The sequence below is a fragment of the Hyla sarda genome, chromosome 2 (assembly GCF_029499605.1).
Source record: "Hyla sarda isolate aHylSar1 chromosome 2, aHylSar1.hap1, whole genome shotgun sequence".
Taxonomy (NCBI): domain Eukaryota; kingdom Metazoa; phylum Chordata; class Amphibia; order Anura; family Hylidae; genus Hyla; species Hyla sarda.
This window is the reverse complement of record NC_079190.1, coordinates 179,099,012-179,117,132: the sequence shown is the minus strand read 5'-3', so window position 1 is coordinate 179,117,132 and position 18,121 is coordinate 179,099,012. Positions and strand designations below refer to the sequence as shown.

The 18,121-nt window shown below is 40.1% G+C and overlaps 1 long non-coding RNA gene across 1 annotated transcript in view; it reads right to left on the bottom strand.

Moving 5' to 3' along the window:
- LOC130355557 (uncharacterized) overlaps window positions 1-15,964 on the bottom strand; it is a 38,644-nt gene extending 22,680 nt beyond the window's left edge. The window contains exon 1 of the long non-coding RNA XR_008888578.1: window positions 15,742-15,964. This is a non-coding gene — a long non-coding RNA (uncharacterized LOC130355557). The remainder of the gene's footprint in view (window positions 1-15,741) is intronic.
- Between the last annotated feature and the right edge of the window lie 2,157 nt (window positions 15,965-18,121).

Sequence of the window (18,121 nt, the reverse complement as noted above, 5' to 3'; positions counted from 1 at the left end):
GAACCTGGCTGTCAGTCAACATAGAGCTTCCAGAGTGATCATGGAGGCCAATATTCTGTGCCGCCATAATTATCTTGATATACCCAAGCATTTTAAGGGAGCAACCTACCGTTGATGTTGTCCATTTATGTCAAAACAGAAAGCTGAATGTTAGCAGAAAAAATACAGTTCCATTTATGGTCAGCATGAATTCTCAATAAGAATATATAATAAACTACATTAAATAACTTCCAGATAACTAGGTGTGGGATCAGCAACTGAGAGAGTCAATCTTCCTTGTAAAAAGTTCAAAGAAGTGATTAGAGAGAGAGAGAGAGATTGCAAGTTTTATTATGGGGTCTTATGTAAGCTTTTTACACTTTTGCTGAACGATAAACTTTAGATATATACAGTTGTCATTTTTCGTGATAGGAACACCTTTATAGAAGACCATTTCATGCAATTTTGTAGTTGTTTCTGAGAGGTTTCACCATATAGAAGAACTTGAATGCATTGCAAACATGATACAGAGCTTTGCATTCACATAAATATGGCTGAGCAGCAATACCAGATATCATTCATGGACAACTGTCCATTGTTACAAACTTTAAAATTCTTACGTTTTCAAAATCTAAGATTCTGACTCTAAAAATAAATGTTGAAACTGTTTCTAAAAACATTTAATTTTCCCCTTTGTTCATTTTTTTTAGATGAAGGCAAGCACACGCCTACAAAAAAAAAGTCATAGGCAACAGTTGATATCTATGGAAGCACAAAAATAAATCTCTGAACTGACTACAAACGAGTACATAAAACCATATGAGGCATGACAGAATTAAAGTCTTTGAGTCAGAGACTCAGATATGGCAAACAGCCAGCTGTGCCACTGCCAGTTAGGCTCTGCATATTACCATGACAATTATATTGAGGGGAAATGATTTCATTCAAAGACTATGGTCTGAATATTAAAAATTCCTCTATTCAAAATAAAAGGCAAAGCAATAGAAAAAAGTGCAAACATGTTTAGTTTTATTTCGGCATTGCGTTCTAACAGATGTATTAGTAAGCAAAGGAAATGGATGAGTCCCAGTTTCATGTTGCACGGCCTTAAGTGATTGGAGGACAGATTTACAACACATGTACAAAACAGTTAGACTCTACTGACAACAAAGCTGGAAATAAATTCTTCTAATGAGAGGAAAAAATAGAAGGTAAAAATGATCTATGTCCACGCTTCAGACCTAATATCAGAAAACCCCTTGTTTCTGTGAATTGCACTCGGCAACAGATGGTGTTCAGATTAGGATCGTTTTGCTCTTTTTCTCACCATCTCTCTCTTTTTTTTTATAGGTTGTTCTCCAATAGACCTGGATTTTTTTTCTATTGACTGGTGCTATTTATTGGCTGTCAGGTGAAAATCTTAATTATTTGGAAAGAGAGAGAGAAAGGGACGGAGTAGTTTGCAGAGATTAAATACTTTTACGGGTCACTTTGTATTGAAACAAATGCCACATGCAGTTTGTAACTGTCATTTCCTCTGACAACCTGAATGTTATATAGTGATATTAAAACACATTCCTTCAACGGTACAGCATATTATTTAGGCTCAGTTTCTATAATGTTGGCTCATGCAGCATACAGCGAAAAAAGGAACTCTGGGATATGTACAAAATGTATGTTCTAATCCTTTGAATGCCATATTCTTGTTTATTAAAAGTATTCAGGTAAGGTCCTTTCATACAATAGGAAACAACAGGTCCCGTCACATTCCATTTACTATTATAGGGTCTGTCAGGTGCCGTTGTTTTCTGACGAAAGTAGCGGGAGGAAAAAAAGTCACATGATGTATTTTTCCTCCCGCTATTCTCCTCGGGTTCCACGACAGACGTCACACTACCATATCACATCGTCAGTGTGAAAGAAGCCTTTAAAAGCTGATCCAGTGTGATGAGGGCACAGATCCTGTTCTTTTGCTCGGATGTATCATTTACAGTAATCAAAAATCAAGTTTTCTGTCATACAAAAGTTGCAAATTTTGCACAGGTTGCAGTTGAGGAAAAATTTGTAGATGTGATCTACCCCAGCCGGGTACATAGATAACAGTGGTTTATGGCTCCCAGGTGTCTGTTAAACAGGTTAGGAGCTCAGATTGAGAACACTCTCTTAAAGGGAGTGCTCCTAATTTCAGCTTCTTATCTGTATAAAAGACACCTGTCCACAGGAGCAATCAATCAGATTCCAAATGCTCCACCATGGCCAAGACCAAAGAGCTGTCCAAGGATGTAAAAGGACAAGATTGTAGACACTGCTGGAATGAGCTTCAAGACCATCGCCAAGAAGCTTGGTGAGAAATTTACAAAAGTTGGTGCAAGTATTTGCAAGGGGAAGGAACACAAAATAACTCTCAGCCTCCCTCGGTCGGGGGCTCCATGCAAGATGCCACCTCGTGGAGTTTCAATGATCATGGAAACAGTAAGGAATCAGCCCAGAACTAAACGGAAAGGTCTTGTCAATGATCTCAAGGTGGCTAGGACCATAGGGGGAGATTTATCAAAAACTGTGCAAATGAAAAGTTGCCCAGTTGTCCATAGCAACCATTCTTTCATTCTTTAGATGCCTTGTTAAAAATTTAAGAAGCGATCTGATTGGTTGCTATGGGCAACTGGGCAACTTTGTCTCTGCACAGGTTTTGATAAATCTCCCCCACAGTCACTATGAAAAAAATGCAAAGTATGAGCTTCTGATTGTTGTTATTTTTATTTTTATTTTTTTTGGGAAGCTTTTTTAATTCATAAAAAATACATTTTTAGTTTTTTTTCCCTTTTTCTTTGTATATTTCTAAACACTTTTTTAGTTCTACTCGGAGGACTTAAATCATTTTATTGCTTTTATAATAGTTTTTCCGTTTTCATGCCTTTCATTATATCAGTGACAGACATGACATTAGACTGCCAAGGCCTTGCAAATTGTTGAAATAACAACTGTCTGATTCTTCCATAGCAACCAATCACAGTTTGCCCATGGCTTAAAGGGGTACTCCGCCCCTGGCATCTTATCCCCTATCCAACGATGCTTCAGCCCCTGTATTGCCCATCATTACGTGCAGAGCGAACTCGCTCTGCGCAGTAATGATAGCGCGGTGCTGCAGCAGCGATCCCCGGGGTCCCCAGCAGCGGGACCCCGGCGATCTGACATCTTATCCCCTATCGTTTGGATAGATGTCTAGGGGCAAAGTACCCCTTTAATCTCAGGTACTGAGCCTGTACTATCACAATGCCATACATGTACAGTGGTTTGCCCTTACACCTTGGCATCAGTGACGCATGTATACACTAGGGCAGTGGTCTTCAACCTGTGGAACTCCAGATGTTACAAAACTACAACTTCCAGCATGCCCGGACAGCCATAGCAACCAATCAGATTGCTTCTTTCATTTTGCAGAGGCCTTGTTAAAAATGAAAGAAGCGATCTGATTGGTTGTTTTGGGCAATTCAGCAACTTGTCCACTGGACAGGTATTGATGTTGGCAAGGGGTTAAACATGCTACAACAGTTGTTCTTGGGTATACATAGAGCAGTGCTCTCAAACTGTGTCCCTCCAGATGTTGCAAAACTTCAACTCCCAGCATGCCAGGCATGCTGGGAGTTGAAGTTTTGCAACATCTGAAGGGACACAGTTTGAGACCACTGACATAAAGTCTTCTCTACCGTTCCTTGTTTTGTTTTTTGTTTTGATAAATAAGTGAAAAAAGTACAATAATTAGTCATCAATTAACAGTCAAACAAAGCTTAAAAGACCAACATGGCATATCAAAGTGCGAGAAGTTCCCTGCTAGGAAAACAAATCCATCTATTGTTCTTATCAAAGAGAAGAAAGGGCAGCAGCATATGAGCAAAGACCAGCGTGCGCATACCTGATTGTTCAGGCCGTGCTTCACCAGATTGGTGTCAGCTGGGTTTGGCCTTAAGGTTGCAGTCCCCTGAGGCACTACAAATGGAAACTGCTTAACACAGACACACAAACGTAATGATCCACTAAAGCAGCAGGTGGCCTAACTGAGGTAATCAGGATCACATTCAGCCGAAAAGCAGTCTCAATTTCCAAACCATTGTCTGTCTTGGTGCCTTCAGTGCGTTCCGAATGCTACAGGGAACACGTGGGATACATTGACTACTCTAATTGTCCTCACTCATTCACAGCTGAATGAATTATATGCCACTTCAGAATGAAGCAAACACCTATCATAACATGCATGTCATTAGTGCCCCAAATGTCAGCCACTCTCCTGCACCGTCTGTAGATACTTTATTGTTTCTTCTTATAAATAGATGGCTGGAGGATGACCGGGGTTTAGGACTTTTGAGTGATGTCATGATATTAACTTTAACTCCCCCTCCGAGCCTTAAAATATAAACCCGAATAGGGCAAAAAGTTTATTTTCTTTAAATATTTTATTATATGACTAGAAAAAGGATGATAACCATAATATTTAGTATTTAACATTTGTATTTCAAAATAGTAAAATAAAGAATAAATAAAAGATAACAATGTATCCTGAAAGTCTATAATTCCCCATAGACAGTTGTTAATTTTGGTAGGGTCTACATTCAATCTAATATGTATGGGGCTAGCAGGTTCATGCTTGAGGCCTGCTGTCAGGGGACACATATATTGGAGACATTTCGATTTTTTTCTGTCTGATCACATTGTAAAGACAAGAAGTGTCTTGTGCTGCTCATTTCCATAACACGGACATTCTTTTGAAATGCTTTTGCTTGTATTATCTATATGGTCAGCTTAAGACCTCCTATGGTGTAAAGCCATGTGACAGGCTGTCTACACTTTTTGAAATGTAAATTGATTTCTGCAGAGAAGAGGTGTAACAATGAGACGCTCGAGCATTGTCGGTAGCTATAAAAGAACAACATTTCCAGATTAAATGGTAATATAGGAGAATAGCTTGACAAGATCTAAAAACAAGATCTAAAAATAATAATAATAATGCAGTATATTAAAATCCTATGATAACATATCTACATAACAATGCAAATGCATTTCTGTTTTACTGATCAATTAAAGGGGCATTCCAGGAAAAAACTTTTTTTTTTTTTTTTATCAACTAGCTCCAGACTGCTACAGATTTGTAAATTACTTCTATTAAAAAATCTTAATCTTTTCAATAATTATAGCTGCTGAAGTTGAGTTGTTGTTTTCTGTATGGCAACAGTGCTCTCTGATGACATCTCTGCTTGTCTCGGGAACTGCAGAGAGAAGAAGAGGTTTGCTATGGGGATTTGCTTTTAAACTGGGCAGTTCCTGAGACAGGTGTCATCACAGAGCACTAAGACAGAAAAGAACAACTCAACTTCAACAGCTCATAAGTACTGAAAGGATTAAGATTGTTTAATAGAAGTAATTTACAAATCTGTTTAACTCTCTGGAGCCAGTTGATATATATATATATATATATATATATATATATATATATATATAAAAGTTTTTTTTCCTGGATAACCCCTTTAAGCACATATGGCTTAATGTTGGTGTTGATTACTTAAAAATCTATATAAGCAGATGGGAATTTAGCAGAGTTAAGGAAAACATTCTATACTCTTTCTATAGACACTATATGGTGGGCAGTGTCTTAGATTCAAATTCATTTTTTGGACTAGCTGAAAACAGGGTTCAAACGTTTTTCATTATAAGTTTTTTGATCTGCAATTGATGATGGAACCTTCCATTTTACTGAACATGGTGATGGTGATTTTGTACTGTTAGAGAAAAAAATAGAGTGATTTTCCCCCAGCAACCAATCGCAGCTCAGATTACACTTTACCTCAGCTCATTAGTTGAGCTGTGATTGGTTGCTGTGAGAAAATCACACAATTTTTTCTCTCACACAGTTTAATAAATCTCCCCCATAATTTTTTCCCACTATGGCAGTATTGAATCAAGTGGGACTGAGAGCTAAGAACTTAAAATACACTGCTCAATAAATAAAGGGAAGATAACACATCCTAGATCTGAATGAATGAACTAATCATATGAAATACTTTCATCTTTACATAGTTGAATGTGCTGACAACAAAATCGCACAAAAATTATCAATGGAAATCAAATTTATCAACCGATGGAGGTCTGATATGGAGTCACACTCAAAATCAAAGTGGAAAACTACAGGCTGATCCAACTTTGATGTAATGTCCTTAAAACAAGTCAAAATGAGGCTCAGTAGTGTGTGTGGCTTCCATGTTCCCGTATGACCTCCCTACAATGCCTGGGCATGCTCCTGATGAGGTGGTGGATGGTCTCCTGAGGGATGTCCTCCCAGACCTGGACTAAAGCATCCGCCAACTCCTGGACAGTCTGTGGTGCAATGTGGCATTGGTGGATGGAGCGAGACATGATGTCCCAGATGTGCTCAATTGGATTCAGGTCTGGGGAATGGGTGGGCCAGTCCATAGCATCAATGCCTTCCTCTTGCAGGAAATGCTGGCACACTAAAGTCACAAGAGGTATAGCATTGTCTTGCATTAGGAGGAACCCAGGGCCAACCGCACCAGCATCTGAGGATCTTATCTCGGTACCTAATGGCAGTCAGGCTACCTCTGGCAAGCAAATGGAGGGCTGTGTGGCCCCCCAAAGAAATGCCACCCAACACTATTACTGACCAACCGCCTAACCGGTCATGCTGGAGGATGTTGCAAGCAGCAGAACGTTCTCCACTGCATCTCCATACTCATGTGCTCAGTGTTAACATGCTCTCATCTGTGAAGAGCACAGGGCGCCAGTGGCGAATTTGCCAATCTTGGTGTTTTTTGGCAAATGCCAAACATCCTGCACGGTGTTGGGCTGTAAGCACAACCCCCACCTGTGGACGTCGGGCCCTCATACCACCCACATGGAGTCTGTTTCTGACCGTTTGAGTGGACACATGCACATTTGTGGCCTGCTGGAGGTCATTTTGCAGGGCTCTGGCAATACTGCTCCTCCTTGCACAAAGGCAGATGTAACGGTCCTGCTGCTGAATTGCTGCCCTCCTACGGCCTCCTCCACATCTCCTGATGTACTGGCCTTTCTCCTGGTAGCGCCCCAATGCTCTGGACACTACGCTGACAACCACAGCAAACCTTCTTGCCACAGCTCGCATTGATGTGCCATCCTGGAAGAGCTGCACTACCTGAGCCACTTGTGTGGGTTGTAGACTCCATCTCATGCTACCACTAGAGTGAAAGCACTGCCAGCATTCAAAAGTGACCAAAACATCAGCCAGGAAGCATAGGAACTGAGAAGTGGTCTGTGGTCACCACCTGCAGAACCACTCCTTAATTGGGGGGGGGGGGTGTCTTGCTAATTGCCAATTATTTCCACCTGTTGTCTGTTCCATTTGCACAACAGCATGTGAAATTGATTGTCAATCAGTCTTGCTTCCTGAGTGAACAGTGTGATTTCACAGAAGTGTGATTGACTTGGAGTTACATTGTGTTGTTTAAGTGTTCCCTTTATTTTTTTGAGCAGTGCATATGCACACCTATAGACTCAGATAGGTAGCTTTATAAGGGAAGGTAGGAGTTTTCTTTGGGAACATTCCCTCAGCTGAGGGAAAGGAAGTTCAGTCTTTTCTAGTTTAACCTTTCCGGTAAGAGGATGCATTGAGGCAGCTGAGAGATCTGCAAGTTAGCCTCTCCATGAGGTGGAGCATGATTCTGTTGGAGGAGATTTCTGAGTACTGCTTGGGACAACTTCCTTACTGCACCTTACTATCATGGGCACCACCCAAAAGCTATCAGATCGGACAATACACAAACTGTGCCACATGAGAACATAACTACTCCAACTTGTGAAGACCCCTCATCACTGCACCAGTCCACTAAGCAGGGGAAGTCCCTTCTATAGCCATCGAACCATTATGACTAGGGATGAGCAAATCGGAATTTGTTATGAATCTGAATTGTTTCCAAATTTCTGAAAAAATTTGATTTGCAACGAATGCGAATATCGCCGTGATTCAATCACACAAATCACTTCATTAAACTCCATTTAGTGCGGCCCAGGCACTAGGGCATCTAAAATGGCTGTTCCACATGTGAGGACATGGGGCAAGGAATCTTGGGAAGGTGGGAACAAGGGTCGACGGGATGACCCTGAATCACATGCATTATGCAGCCTATCAGCAGCCAGCCACCCCTGTGATGTCACAGCCCTATATAATCGGCAGCCATCTTGCGGCCAGTCATTTCAGCCTTTTATTGCAGAGAGAGAGAGAGAGAGAGGCACAGATAGCAGATAGCAGAAAAGCATTTTTACAGCAGCGATTCACCTCCCAGTCACATCAGCATTCTATTGCAGAGAGGGACAGAGAGCAGTGTGTTGCACAGAAATACTTTTTTTTAAAGCAGCGATTCACCTCAAGCCCAAATCCAGCCTATAGAAGCACTCAAAGGGAAGGGAGTGAGATTGAGAGAGAAAGTGCAATTTTGGGTGTAGTACACAGCGACTATGTGCTGCAGCACTGGTGTGTACAACAACTGAAAAGCTAATAGTAGCCAGCAAGTTAGGGTGAGCAGAGCACTAAAAGCGTATTGTCCTCTATTAAGTGTAATCTGTGCGTACATCTAAGTCGTGTACCATTTTGTTCCTGTTAAAGTCTTAAGGGCCTAGATACTGTGAAAGGTCAGGCAAAAGTACACACCTGCTGGTGTTGTAGACAAATATTGTTTTAAGCATACTGGAGAACATTGTCCTCCCCTCATAAGTGCACACCACATACGTACATCTAAGTGGTGTACCATTTTGTTCCTGTTAAAGTCTTAAGGGCCCAATGAGGATGGGATTCGAACCCATGCATGGACAATGGATAACCACTCGGCCACCTCGTCTACACATTTGGATAGGGGATAAGATGTCTAGGGGCAGAGTACCCCTTTAAGCAGTAAAGGTAAACAATCCCCAGGATTTACATAGTTAGGAACATTATCTAAGTATAACAACATACCACTAATGTTTTTTACGTTTCATTTATTCCCTTAACCTCCTGAGCGGTTATCCCGAGCGTGACTCAGGGTTAATTTTCCCTGCCAGGATTGGTAACCCCGAGTCACGCTCAGGGTAGAATTGCAGAGTTGTCGGCAGGGCTGCACGATATATCGCAAAAGCAATGCAATATAGCGATACGACCCCCGGGAAAACATGCGATCATCTGCTCTGGTCGGCTCCCGTGGTGGGGGCCGGCTAGAGCAGGTAAAGAAAAATACTAAAAGTCAGTGTTTCCTAACCAGGGGGCCTCCAGCTGTTGCAAAACTACAACTCTCAGCATGCCCGAACAGCCAAAGGCTGTCTGGGAATGCTGGGAGTAGTAGTTTCACAACAGCTGGAGGCACCCTGTTAGAAAAACACTGAGCTAAGTGTAAAAGGATAAAGGAGTAAAAAAATAAAAAATAACTTTTGCTTACCTAATCCTGGTCCCTGCAGATGTCGTTCCCCTCCGTGCGCTCTGGTCCCTGCTCTCTTCACTATTCATCTTCTAGGACCTTTCCTTTTTCAGCCAATCACAGGCTGCAGTGGTGTAAAGCCAGTGATTGGCTGAAGGGGAAAGGACTTGTTCTGCAGCAAATACACTAGGTTTGAAATCTGCCCGGCAAACCTAGTGTATGCTGCTGCAGGACAAGGTGAGAAGGGGGGTGGGGGGAAAAATGTGACAAAGGGGGGAATGTGACAGAGGGGGGAATGTGACAAGGGGGGGGGAATGTGACAAGGGGGGGATGTGACAGGTGGGAAGTGAATGTGACATGAAGGGGGGGGGATGTGACAAGGGGGGGATGTGACAGGGGGAGGGGAATGTAACATGGAGGGGGGAGAATGTAACAAGGGAGGGGGAATGTGACAAGGGGAGGGGGATGTGACAAGGGGGGATGTGACAGGGGGGGAGGGGAATGTAACATGGAGGGGGAGAATGTAACAAGGGGGGGGGGTGACAAGGGGGGGGGGGGGGGAGATGTGAAATTCAATGCAAAAATTTTTACCACTTTTGGTACGAATTTCCAGACAGAATCATACCGCCAGGGAGGTTAACCATAACATAAATCAATAAAAAAGTTCAGAAGCAGTAAATCAATATATAAGTTAATTATAGAAGTATTAATTTGTACTGATAAAAATAGCAACATCCATAATGTCTTTACCAAACCACTCATTGGAAATGTTCCAGCTTCAGTGTCAGCCAGTGCAATAAGATTTGACAGCAGGCAGGCTACAGTGTGTTAGCTGCATGAATGTTCCCGGCATTATGGAAGAAGAGAATAAAAGTTCTTTCATTAGATTTTAGAAGATCGTAAAGCTAATCTGATCGCATACAGCCTCAATACTAGATGCATTATATACAACACATATACACTATATCAAAACGTACGTGTATATATGTGAATAGGTATGTTCCAGCATAACTTCCAAATGGCTGGAAATTGAAATTGGTACACATGTTTCTTAATATGTCCGCAGCCCAAGAATAAAATAGAAGAAGCTATATGGAGCTAAACCTGTCAGGGAGGCTGTGTGCGTATGTGCCTTTTACAATTTCATTGTAGCTGGAGTACACGTTGATGGTCTGCAACCATTAACATTTAACATCCATAAGATGAGACCCTGAACTTACATGTAGCAAATGACTGGAGCTGCATGGGTATAATCGCACTGCACTCATTTACACTTTACTATATCAAGTGCTGTTAACATTAAAGCACTTATTTATATTTTAGGGTTCACAAAAGTTATGTGTTAAGTTAGGGTCTACAAGTAGAATGTTTGTGCCCTTAGGGCAATTGGTTTTGTAGTAGAATTTACCCTCAACCTCTAACTAGGGTACCTTTAGTAATTGATTTAAACAAGAAATCTTGACTTCTACTGACTGACACAGTATTGTCTTTAGAGACGAATAGAGGTTCTCTTGGGGATGAAACTACGATTGGATTTAGTGAAGACTTCAATCCTTCTATGAAGTGACACACTGTCCCAACTGCTGTCCTAGTAGTCATATGTGGGACACTAATAGCTCAGCGATATGTGCAGGACATCCTGTGGCCACCTTGTTCCTTCTGATGGCAGGGTAATGCCCACCTACACACAGCAAGAGTTTCCCAGGAATGTCTCACCAGATTTATCACCAATCAGGCATTCATGGTGAGCGGCTTCAGCAACTTGGGAGTGTGCAGGACCTAAAGGCCCAGCTGTAATATCTGTAAACAAATGTGCGACAGGATGCCATGTGGAGCCCAACCATATCTCATCTTGTTTCCAGGCTAGAGGCAGCCCAACAGGGTACTAGAGCTTACCTTTAGTTATAAAAATGTCCCCAATAAACTTATATTTTCACTTTAATATTGCAATCGATTACATTCACACCTTTAGGGTAGGTCACACATAGCATATTTGACGCTGCATATTTCAGTGCTAGCAAAATCTATGGGAGTTTATTATTACTTGCATAGACTTTGCAAGAAAAAAAAAAAAGCAGCATCAAATACACAGTGTATATGCTAAGTGTGACCCTACCCTTAAATTTTCCTTCAATTCCAACAACTCCTTCTTGGTGCCTTATTTTTTAGCAGTATATTTATATGGTAGCTGGTGCTCGTGTGGTTCCTTGGCAAATGAGTTATTGATGGGATGCACTGTATTTTATTGGCGTATTACTGTTTGCACTATGCACCGTATGCCCATTTAATGTATTTGTGTGATTTTATAATGTATCTGAATTAATAAACATTGTATTGCGTATTACTGTAGTCCTTTTTTTTTTTTTTTTTGTTAGGTTGTGGCACAAATATGACTTGGTTACTAATCGGTGCCTGGGGGTTACCTAAGATGTTGGACATATACATATCATACAAATGGTGGTACCTTAGCTATTGCTAAATAGGTTGATTATATTTATATACAGTTTATCTTACTAGGAAGGGGAACTTCTATGTATTTAGATGATACAATCTACAAAACTATGAGGGAATCTACAGAGTAATAGTGTAAGTTTGACATGTATAGTAAAGAATCATTGTATGCCAAGGGTTTACCAATGCAGTGAATTTGAGGCATGTTCTGTATTCAGGTACAAAATAGAATAAATATTGTCCTTTATTTTTATGCTATGGAACTACAAAGAGTTCATGACAGCAGTAACAAAGGAAATGCATGTGTCATTCAACCAGTAAGACCCCCTCAAAGCTATTTGCTCCAAGTATACTAGTTAAGTAATAGGCCCAAAGGGTGCATTACAGAATTTTATTGAACAGCAGTAAATATACTGTTAAGAGGCATGTAAAACCAACACATTGTCCCAGGAGTGCAGTAAATTGTACACCTTCTTTTACGAAAACTTATCAGTGATTTTCTTGTTTTTCTTTTCAACTGGGCTTATGGTTTGCACATTAGAGCTCAGCAGGACCTGGAAGTTTCTGTTCATTGTGGACAACCTTCTAATGCACTCTAGCAGTTCATCACCTAAAATAACCTAAATGCAGGTGACTTCATACACATTTTGTAAGTGTAAAATATCTAAAATAACACACTGAGTTTGCAGTATTTCTTTTATATAGTAAAATTAAAACCTATCATTATTTTAATTTTTAATGGCTATTGTTAAAGAAGGTGGCAAATAAATATGCCAGATTTTTTAAAAATGGAGTGAGGAACTAAACATCATCTACTCCTTATCCCCTCATGTGTAAAAGAGGAGACTGTGCATGTACATCCCCCTCTCTTTAACCCCCTTAAGGACACAGGGATTTTTCATTTTTGCACTCTTTTTCTCCTCCCTTTTTAACCCCTTAAGGACACATGATGTACTGGAACATCATGTGTCCGTTCCCGATCTATAACGCGGGGCCACGGCATTGATCGCTGTGCCGCGCGCTATTAACCCTTTTGATGCGGTGTTCAAAGTTGAACTCCGCGTCTAAAGTGAAACTGAAACCATGCCGGTTAACTCAGTGGGCTGTTCGGGATAGCCGCGGCGAAATCGCGGCATCCCGAATAGTTTACAGGACAGCAGGAGGGTCCCTACCCGCCTCCTCGCTGTCCGCTTGCCAAATGACTGCTCAGTGCCTGAGATCCAGGCATGAACAGTCAAGCGGCAGAATCATCGATCACTGGTTTCTTATTAGAAACCAGTGATCAATGTGAAAGGTCAGTGTGTGCAGTGTTATAGGTCCCTATGGGATATATATACTTGTAAAAAATTTATAAAAGATATAAAATAAGAATATAGAGACCACCATAAACATATATATAGAGAGGGATCTGTCTATATATATGTTTATGGTGGTCTCTATATTCTTATTTTATATCTTTTATAAATTTTTTACAAGTATATTTTTATATTCTATATACTGTACTATACATATGCTATAGTTCTTAATAGTTGGTGCTGTGCCTACACAAGGGCCCTGTGTGACGCAGTTGCTGCTATTTACATTTTATCTAATATTCAATTGTCACATTATATACAATCAATAAATTGAAATATTACTTTAAACACAACCTGTCCAGTTGTCTCAAACCCTGAGCCCTAATATATATATTTCTACAGACAAACTACAATCTGACACCTTGGGTATAAGTGTCTAATTAGGTAGCCCGGGTTTATTTGGTGGGTAGTCAGACAAGAGCCTCTCCAACTCTTCTATATTATTGCAAAATTGAAAGAGTTATGATTTTTTAAAGGCAAGGAGCAAAAAACGAAAATGCAAAAAACGGAAAACCCCCCCGGTCCTTAAGGGGTTAATAACCATAACACTTTCCATTTCCCCTACAGACCCATATAAGGGCTTGTCGTTTGTGGCACCAATTGCAATGAAATCGTTCATTTTACCACCAATTCTAAGATGAAACAAGCAAACAAAAATATTTGTGGGCAAAATTTAAAAAACAAAACACACACCATTTAGTAACTTTTGGGGGCTTCTGTTTCTACGCAGTGCACTTTTCAGTTTTATTCTGTAGGTCTATATGATTGCAGCAATAACCAGTTTATATAGGTTTTCTTTTATTTTCCTACTTAAAAATTACAACTTTTTGTAGCATGCTTCAAATTGTCCTTCCGACCCCTATAACCTTTTTTTTTTTGTATATTGTTATACATTTGTTCATGTTTATATTTGTTTACATTAGTTTATGGGAAAGGGGGGGGGGGGGTGATTGAAACTTTTATGAGAGAAGGGGCTCATATACATTTATTACCTTTTTTCAAATTGTTTTCTATTTTTTCATCCCCATAGGGAAATATTACATGCAATCTTGCAATTGCATATGCTGAACAATGCTGTGCTATTGCACAGCATTGATTAGTGTCATGAGGGCTCCATTAGTGCAGGCTGCTGGGATGGAAGAAGGTAGGGCCTCTTAATCCATATTCTCAGCTGATTTCTTCATGGTGGTTTTAATCAGGGGGTATGTTTCAGCCAGCTGACATGCTGGGTAGGATCATATACAGGAGAACAGCCGGGGCCGAGCCAGGGGCCCTATAAGGTAGATCACTGAGGGTCCCAGCGGTTAGGCCCACCCCACCCCCCTCCTGTAGATAGGGGATACATTTCTAACTGCTGGACAGCTTCTTTAAAAGAACAGTCAAACCAACAGCAAACCCCATATAAGAGTTTTACATGTGGGCATGGCCACCTCACCAGGACAGGAAAAGTCATTGGAGGGTAAATTATGTAGGATTTCTAGGTGCCCAAGTGGATGGTTGCTTAAGTGCAAGTGCACCATGTGCCCTTACTATAATCTGGCCCTGGTAAAAATCTATGGCTATGTTTACAAGTAAAATGTTTGTTGAGGAATTAAATGCAGATTGTGTGGACCAGAAGTAAAAAATCTATGAGCATTTTAGGTCATGCCGCGGACTTTCAAAGTCTGCCATATAGTTCAATCTATGATAAAAATGCATACTGAAATCTACATCAAAATCTGCAAGAAAAACATCAATTTTGCTATACCTTTAGGTTGTTCTGCAGGTGATAAAATCTAGTTGTTTATGTACTTGAAACCCCTCACATTAATATTTTACATATTTTGTTATTTTCCTTATTTTTAAATATTATATCACTCATCACATCCTGACATAATTTTTTTCTTTTTATTTAATCTCTAAGATTTGTTAGGGCAGTTTTTTTTTCTTTTTCTGCCCTTTCAATTTGTATTAGTAATTTGATTTCAGATCATTGATTTACTCTCAGTGGCTTAATAAACTCATATCAGTACATTACGTGAGTTTTATTCTCCGTGCATTGCTACCCACAGGGACATTACCTTGTCATAATCTTCACAGATGTATAATTTAAGTAGTCCTGTGCAAATAACAAAACTAAACTATGGAATATGTAGGAATTCATACAAAAGGTGAAAAAGGGAAACATTGTTAGGTTCAAGACTACATCCGATCAAAAACAGAAAATTGCAATGAAACTGCTAAAACAGTTTATAGAGTAACCGTACCTTTAATTTGCTTGTCCACGGCTGCAATACTTAAAAAAAAGCTTTTGACGAGCTGTGTAAGGAATCAAAGAGATTTGACTGGGCCACTTTCGGATGTGTATTAAGACACCAAGGTTGAAGTGATGCCAAAGTTGTATATGAGCTGAGTTTGGATAATGAACAGTCACTATGTTTAGGATACTGGGCTGGCAGTGATTTTGTTTGCGACGCTAGGAGTGTGGTGGTGGTGTGGATCTGCAGTGTTGATGGTGGTTGTAGTACTGTGTGAACTGCACTTACCATGACTCCAATGGAGCAGTCATCTGCATCCGGGCACCGAGAAATTAATTCTAAAATGCTGAGACTTTGGACAACCGCTTAAACTTTACTAATCTAGGTGGAATAGTAGAGTGACACAGGAGCTGTTGCATCTTTACTGGCCAGAGCCAGACTTTTAACTGACTGTTGTGAATTCTTCCCTATCTCAGAGGGGTAGGGCGGAAACAAGGATGACTTCCCTTCTTGGCTGCAAGAGACAGGTGGCTATTCACCAGCTCTTACAGTTGAAAACAGTTAACCCTTGCACAACAGTTAAAGTGACAGTGTGCTGATACCTCTGAAAACACAAACTCAGACCTATAATAGAGACAGGCACCTTGGGGGACTTGAACCACCCGTGTTGAAGTAGGGAAGATGTTACTGCTCTGTACACTACAGCTGCATTGCCCCGGCACACTTCCTTTCCATTACCTCTTCACTCTCTTCATCTATCAGAGTACCCAATGTTGCCCTGTCCTCCCCCCCAAAACTTGCATCCTAGTATCCCATCCTCAAATCTTTTGTTCCCATCCTAACCTCTCTTCCCATCCTCCCCACTATTTACCCAACTATTAAGTGCACCTGTCTAATCATACTTTGGAGTCTTTTTATTTTGCTTGAAATAGACTCCATAGAGGAGTTGAGACATGGCAGTACCCTTCACCATGGATAGATAAAGGATACAATTCCTTCCACTACAATAAAGTGCTGTCTTATCTAAAAATGTTAACTGTGTTGCTCCATTAGAAATGTTTCTACCTTGGTTAAACATGGCTCCTGGCCTGTTTGCGGGTGCCAGTGTTAGTCAGGAAACCGAAAACAGCTGAACCAGTAGTTTTACTTAATTTGTGTAACTTCTTTTGACTTTAATGAAAGTTATACAAATAGAGTAGTCCTCAGGGTTCTGCCATGAACATGACACCTAAAACAACAAAGGTAAACAATAAACTGGCAATGTAATGGCTGAGTAATGGATAAACAGCAAAAACGTTATCGCTGGATTTAGTCAATTATCTAATGTTTAAGAAATTTAATATAAGTTACAGTCTGGGAGAATTCACACTTTAACTAGAGAGACAATTATGTGTCAATTGTTCTGTATTACATGAATTACCAGATGAAAAATAAAATACAACTATATCACATGCATCCCTAGAGAATAAAATGTAAAAATGTTCTCAATGTTTTTTTCCAGTGATTATGGCCGGTATCATCTATCACAATAAGTTACTGCATTAAAAAAGGACATTTGGGGAATCCGTCCCTCTGGCTTCTATTGGAAATGGTACTATATGTCTCTTGCCTTACAGTTTTAAAAGCACCTGACAATTTGACATTCTTACTGCTAAGTGTTCCTGACTGAGGCACATCAACAATAGAACATTTTTATGAGCCCTGGCAGAAATCATACCCACTGCCTGATGCAAAGTGATCACTTCCATTTGCTTCCAGAAGGGTGAAGGCAATTGTATTTCACTTATTCTACTGTTCTACTAGAAGTGAGGAAGTTGCTTAAATATTATACAAAAAAAAACTTGCGCTCACTTCTTTCTGTCTGTCATTGGGTTGCAAATCGTTTAAATACAAAATACAGTCATATAATATCTCCTTATAATCTTACTAAGGCTTTAAATCCCAATATATAATTAGTCTCAGATGTTTTCGCACATATAAGACGATAAATGCTGGTGTAGGGATGAAAGAAAATTGCGAGTGTTGCTGCGCCTGCCAATGATCTATTCACTCCACTTAAGGGTTTCTCTTAGTCCGTGTTTGAGTATCAGACTGCAGCAATGAGACTGTGTTTGCACAATGAGAATATTGAATTGACCTTTCACTTTTGGAAGAGGCAGGATTACACGTACGGCACGGGAACAGTGAAAACGAAAGAAAAAAAAAATCTAAGCTATAAAGCATAACTTGCCCCAGATATAATTAAATGGGACTCGCTGTAGGGAGATCTTGTAGGTAAGATTTCTGTAAACGGCTTCTATAATAGATTTGTTATTATGTTTTGGGAGGTAAAAAAAAAAAAAGAAAAAAAGGAACACTATGAAACATAGGCGTATTGGTCTAGCATGCACAGTGTCGATGCCAGTGTTTAAAAAGTGTCCTTGACTTGGCCTGTTTTCCAGAACAACTGTTATAGTACTCATTTTACAGAACATATGGAAGAATTCAATAAGAATTACATTTCCAATCACGTATAACTGTAAAAAACAGTTAATTAAACAGTTAATAAATAAAATAAAAAGTTTTTAAATGTTGTTTTTTCTTCTTGGCGGCTGTCATGTTACTGGCTTGTTGACAAAGTGAGCAAACTAACATAATAATAACTGGAACCTGGGAAATGTGAGTATAA